Source organism: Euprymna scolopes, chromosome 8 (genome assembly GCF_053919585.1).
Source record: "Euprymna scolopes isolate OS-2025 chromosome 8, ASM5391958v1, whole genome shotgun sequence".
In the NCBI taxonomy this organism is placed as follows: Eukaryota; Metazoa; Mollusca; class Cephalopoda; order Sepiida; family Sepiolidae; genus Euprymna; species Euprymna scolopes.
Window position 1 is genome coordinate 170,905,609 of NC_136489.1, and position 6,852 is coordinate 170,912,460.

Consider the following 6,852-nt stretch of genomic DNA (forward strand, 5'->3'; position numbering starts at 1 on the left):
ACAAGATGGCGGCAAATTTTCACCTTCTACCACAATTAAATAATGAATATTACTTCAATAATTAAGTAATATTCAGGTAATTCCGACTGCATACTTTGGAAGCTACTATTGTAACTTATGTTACAATTGACAAAAAAAAAAAAAAAAAAAAAATCAGTTGAAACCATTGTTATTTTTTTTTATCTGAACACTCCATTTATCGACTACAAAATTTTGTCTCAAATCTGTAGAAGCGACAAATATTTTATATGAAAATTTACTATTCAATGAATAATGAATCGCAAAATTATAAAAAGTGAAATGACCATAAAAACCGTCGTTTTTTTTTAATTTAAAAAAAAAATATAGTTTCGTAACTCTTGAAACCAACTTATTAAAATTGAACGACATAACGGTGGACATTTTCGTTTCAGCTAATGAAATACTCGTATTTTGATTTCCTTCTGACGTCACTGTCATTATTCGAATGTTTTTATCAATATCGAAAATGTGTGAGATGTTTACTCCAGTAATTTTAACAATTTTATTTTTTAATTGTGTTGATATCTTAAATATATTGGATAGAAGGACTTGATAAGTTTTATTCATATCCTATTTCATAAATATCAGCAAACAAAATATAGCATCTCATCCTCTATTCCTCCGTTGTCAGATTTGAAGAGTTTAAAATATTAATTTTTTCTTCATCTCTTTAATCATCCGTCTTTACCTCATGTTTGTTTGTGAATCGATGAAAGTGAACCGTGCCTGTGCATCCAAAAGACTCCAAATCGCTCTCCTAATTCCCCGCTTTCTTATCCATCCTCCCACGCTCCATTACCTGTAAATATCCTGGCTTTTAAAAACTTTTAGTCTATAAAAAAATATTTGTCTATTAGATTGTCTATTTGCAGAAAACATTTTTAAACTAAAATTAACTGATAATTTTAATTTTACAATTTCGTTCTTTAAACTTGTTAGTAGTTGTGGGTGTATGAAATTGAGATGCACCGCCTTAAAACTTTTTTTCTTTTTCTTTTTTTTAAATAGGGTACATTTTAGGTGAATCCTTCGCAGATAACTTCTGCATTTTGATCATAATTAAAAGAAAAAGTACTTGTGCGAAATATGGACCGTTTAATTTTTTTATAGGATTTTCAAGTGAAATTCAGTTTTTATACGATCTTAAATTGTTAGGTGAAAGTACAGAATGGCCCCCCCCACCTTTTAATAGATTCCTAAATTTTATCTCAGCCCGGTCCGTTTCTCTGCAGAAATACAAAAAAAAAAAAAAAAAAAAAAAAAAAATGCGCATAGCGCTCGTATTTTGCATTTGGCGCACGAAATATTGAAAATAAGGTTCACTAATCGTTCAAATCTCCCATGTACAATTTTTGCTACGTCTGCCATAAATCATCATTAGCGGCCCTGCTGTTTTAACAACGTCGATGACCACGACTCTTCACGTTGTAGAACTTTGGCCTTTTCCCGTTTTTTTATTGGTTTATTTATGTATTAATTAATGTTATTATTGTGGGGAAAAGAAGTAAAGAGAGCGAAACAGAGAGTCGAATTTACGAGGTTCTTTCGTAGAAAATATATCAACAAAACAAACACGGTTAACTCTCAATTTATAAAAGAAAAAGATTTATTACATTTTAGGAAATATTTTCATTGAAAATAATAGTTCATTTATGAGTGAACAAAAGGGAGGAATTAGTTTGAGATTTTGAGGAAGTTTGAGTTGATAATTCAAGAGCCGTGATTAGTTCACGGGTCTGTAAATCGTAAAGAAAACTTCCTCACTCAACTATATAAAATAATTTTCACTGAAAGTTTTTGAGTAGAGTTAATTAATCACTCTGGAAGGTTCATTGAAAAATGTGAGAAGTTTTAAAATAATTATTTTCATAAACTTAATTTCAAGTGAGCATACGATAATAAAAGGGGGAATGCAAAAGTTAGTTACTGTTTCTGTGTCTGTGTGTTCGCCTACATTATCTGATTAGCTGACTTGAGTTGCAGACAGTATTGAAATATGCCTTCCAACACTATCTCTGAATTTTTGTTCACTGGTCTTTTTTTTGGAAAATACAGAGCTCTTTTAAAGATTCTCATCGGCTCCCAGACACCGAATTTCCGACAGCCCGGAAAACTCTCTGATTGGTCAGAAAATCAAAACATTGAACTTCCAAAGCAATTCAGCAAAAAGGCGCCTCTAGCCGCTTGCGCAGAAAACGTCTCGGGGCACTTGAACTTCCGGCAGCGAAAGAGTGAACATCGTAGCTCACCATAGAACCATGATAATCTCGGAAAGACAAGTAAAACAGTAATTTCCCGCTGCGTTCCGTCTCGATTCGGGTATGTCTCTCCACCGTGAGTTAAACGCGTCCCCAGATATTAACCTGGAAATTTCTACGATTCTACGAATAACACAAATATATATGAAAATCGAAACATGTATTGTATAAAAATGTATCAAAATATAATTTTAATGTATTAATATAATTTCTTTTCGATGTGTGATTCATAACTGAAAAAAAAAAAGATAAAAACACGAAACATTTATAGATTGTTTTTAGAATTATTATTTTTTTTTTACGGTAATTTTAGTTTTCACGCACTTTTAGAAAAAGAAGAATTATCGACCCCTGTTCTTTGGCTGACAATCGACATTGTTGGCGATTCTTGAAACTAAAATACACACACTCATCTCATGTCACTGACACGCGGAAGTGCCAAAGAATGAGACAGAACTTGTTATGTATAACCAAACCCCCACCACTGCCCTCCCCTTTTTAGATAACTCTCCTATGGAAAGAGGAGAATTCCTCATTGTAAGATGGCAGCTCATCAAAGCTGCGATCACACTTAGTTCTGTCTCGTCTTCATTCCGATACTAACCAATGAACGTAACAGAACTGGCGAAAGAAAAATATTAAAAATAATATTTTCTCTTTTGCTTCTGTTTTCTTTCCTTATTTTGTTCGGTAAAACTTGCGGAGTATGCGCTGTTTTATGGTTGTTGTAAAAATAGAACGGAAATTTAAATATCGTTCCGTTTTAAATTCCGTACATTTTTACATTACGTGCAACTTATCGTTTACATTCGACATGTCAACTTTTATAGGTTTTCGGGTATGCTGATAAGGTTAGGGGTGTCTATTCCCAAAGCCGTTCTTAACATGCGGAGGTTGGGGGGTTCTATTCCGAAAGCCGTTCTTAACATGGGGAGGTTGGGGTGTTTATTCATTGTAAAAGTACTCGAAAACCTGTAAAAGCCGACATTCCCAATGTGAACGGTGAGTTGGACTTATGTAAAAAAGAAAGAAAAAAAAAAGAAAAAAAAAAAAAGAAAAAAAAAAGAAAAAAAAAGAAAAAAAAAGAAAAAAAAAAAGAAAAAAAAAGAAAAAAAAAGAAAAAAAAAGAAAAAAAAAAAGAAAAAAAGAAAAAAAAAAGAAAAAAAAAAAAAAGGTATACCGAATTGACTTTTGTCGTTTAAAAATTAAATTATTTCGTTTTTGGGTAAAAAAAATTATTAAAAAAAAACAAACTTTGTTTTTCTTTTTTAAATATAAAAAGCACGATTATTGAATATTATTCTTTCGATTACTTTCATAACACCCCTGGTGTCTAACTCTGCCCCGTGGGGAGGCATTGTAAATAGGTACTTTCAATTTTGGTGGGCACAATTAAAAACAAAAATCAAAACGGAACGAAATTTAACTTTCCGTTCCATATTTACAACAATCGTAAAGCAGCGCATACTCCGCAAGTTTTACCTTTTTTTTTCTGTCACAATTTTATTTTTTCTCTGCATAAAATAAACTTTTCTCCAATTTTTACCCAATTTTTAAAACATTTTTTTCTATTCTAATTTTCTTTCAGATTGACTAATGGCGTCGGCTTATTCTTTTGTAAAAAACAGAAACGAAATTCCCCAAATAAAAGAATTACGACCAGACGGAGAATGGCATCTTTCACCGGGATCGAATCCGCGAATTATTCGAGCGATTCACATTGCTGAAGACGACGGTCACGTGTTTTTAGTCGATTGTTACAACAATAATTCGTTGATCGAATTTAATAAACGTGGAGAATTTCTTACTGAATTTCGTTTTGATGATCAAAACTATGAAAACTTTTTCTGCTTTAAACCATACGACGTGTGTTCAATATCTCCTGGCATTTTAGCCGTTTGCGGTGGAAAGCCGTCGGAGTTCGATGGTGTAATTATTTTTTTGGAAAGAAAACAACATCACCCGTTTCTTGAACTCCAAAAAATAATCACAACAGATGAAACATTTTTTTATTCTTTGTATTTAAAAGATGATTTGATTTTTTGCTTGGATTTTGATTGTCAAATTCATTGTTTTACAAAAGAAGGTGTCAAACAAAAAACAATCGAAGTTGACGGACTGGCGGGGTTGGTTGGTTTTATTTCTCGGATTCGCGTGGATCCTCCGAGTGGACAATTTTGGGGGTCAACGTTAAACTCATGTGAAATTGTTTCTTTTAATTCGGAAGGAGAAACATTTGATTCAGTTAAAAAAGGAGGAAGAGAATTCTTCGATTTTTCTTTCGATCAATTTGGACAGTTGTATTTCCCAACTAAAAAAGGAATTTTTTCTTGTTTTCCAGAAACGAAACTTTTACTCGAATTTCCAGAAACCTCTAAAGATTATCCACCAATTTCAGTTTCGGAAAATAAAATGATTTTCTGTATCCAAAACGAGGAAAAAGATGTGATTAAAGTTTTCAAAATAATTTATTGAAAATAAATTTTCTAAATTTTAAAATGAAATTTGAGTTTTAAAAATATATTTTGTTTCTTCGAATTTTGTGTGAATAAAGTTTTTCGTGTCGTTTTAGTTGCGAATATGTGTTGGAGTAATGCTTGCTTTCGGGGGGTATACGTGTATTGGTATTTTTCTTCAATATTATAGTAGACTAGCAGGGTGGCGTGCCCGGCTTTGCCCGGGCGTAAAATACGTTTAAATATGATATTTTAATTTGTCCAGACTTCGTAGATATTATTAGAGCCACGATTTCAAAAGTAAAAATAAAAATAAAAATTATTTAGGTGCCATCAGCTAGAATTGAACCTGTAGCATTCAAAGCTGGTGACGTTACCACTGTACCAACATGGTACGCATACAAACGGATTAAAAATTAAAAATAAACTAAGATGAACGTACAAAATGTTTAACGATTTTAAAAATTTTGACCCCTTAAAAACAATTTTAACCAGCTAAAGACCCATAAAAAATGGCACGTAAAACATTCAGTCATTTGAGGCTCCTAACACCGCTCTGTGACTTTTTATTTTGGAGGAGATAGAGTTTGAAAATATGGAGACAGACAAACAGACAGACATATGGCCGTTTATATAGTAGGTTAACTTTCTTAGTTAAATAAAACTCAAATGAAATTCTACTTCAAATTATGCACGAACATCCTATAAACTTGGCACAAAGAAGAAAAAAAAATACTGTTTAGAATTTATTATGGGGATCGGTTTTGCGTATAAATTTAAGTTAAAATGATCCCTCAGTTCCGGGTCACTTTATCTTTATTTAATGCAGTAACGACCTTTTTTAATGGAAGGGATGGACTAACAGATATATTCTGCGCAGACGGTTGTGGCTATCTTCTACTTTTTGGACTATTGGGAATGTTTTATGAGAATGTGGTTATATTCTCCCTTAAATTGTTTCTACATATTGCTCACACGAAACACTAAGCTGCAATTCTTCACCCTTTTTCAGAAACATCGCATAAGGAAAAAGGGAAACAGTACTAACCTTATGCGGGTTTAACCGACTTCCCCAAAAGAAGGAAGTTCAACGGGAGTATGAAATTCTCAAGCGGTCTCCAGTTGCATATATATCCCCCGTTAGGGAAGATGACGATATTAGGCTTTTGACGTCCTCCAACATACAACGCCTGGAATTCCAAAATTGGTCACCCATTTTAGTAATGATCAGGCTCAACCTAGCTTAACTTTGGTGATCTGATGGAACGTGTCAACGTGATTATTCCGTACACGTAACATTGCCTATGGACGGTGATTACTAGGACTAGTACAGCAGAAGATTCTTTTCATTGTTTTGACTCTGGAGTATATATATATATATCCATTGGTATCTTATATGTTTTTATATAAAGTGATGTGCCTCGCGGTTGATTAACCGTATACAACTGTGTCGAATATATACTCTAGAGTCAAAACACTAAAAAGCTTATTCTATTGTCCTAGCCCTAGTGATTACTAAGCAAGAAAATTGGTGGAGGGGAACAACTACAAAGCTGCCGAAATTATACTCACGGTTCACATTCCACACTTAATTTAGTATGAATAGACATATAGATGGCCATGATGTGCTTGTTTAAACCGAAGCAAAATGACTGAAAACGAGGGTTTATTTATAATTGAGACTGTAAATTAACAAAGAGGACGATCGCTTTTTTAAATGAACTAGCTTACCTGTGTCCCGGCATCGCTCAAAGAAGTAGATTAACTCAAGTAATGCTATTATTGGGTAAGCTGATCTATCCGTTTCAGAAATAATAGACTTACCCAGAGACTATAAATATAGTTACATTTAACACGTTGTGGGGTAGCGATTGTATAGCGTGTAGATCATCCTCGGATTATCATTGACAAGCCGAAGCAGGATGGCAGAAAAGCTTGAGGCTTTAAATAAAGACGACAATTATTTTTATTAAATGAATGAGAAAATACAGAGTGGGGCATAAGTCCTGTTACAAAATTTCGGAATTATTTTTTATGATAATATTAAGATAAATACATGTTTTCTTGGCCTTTGGGTTGTGTAAATAAAAAAATGTTTCAAATTGGGTTTAAGTCGG

General features: G+C 33.0%; 1 long non-coding RNA gene across 1 annotated transcript in view; it reads left to right on the forward strand.

The window, feature by feature from the left end:
* The window catches only part of LOC145284031 (uncharacterized), an 11,176-nt gene extending 6,393 nt beyond the window's left edge, over positions 1-4,783 (forward strand). Inside the window, exon 2 of the long non-coding RNA XR_013868781.1 lies at positions 3,868-4,783. This is a non-coding gene — a long non-coding RNA (uncharacterized LOC145284031). The remainder of the gene's footprint in view (positions 1-3,867) is intronic.
* The last annotated feature ends 2,069 nt before the right edge of the window (positions 4,784-6,852 follow it).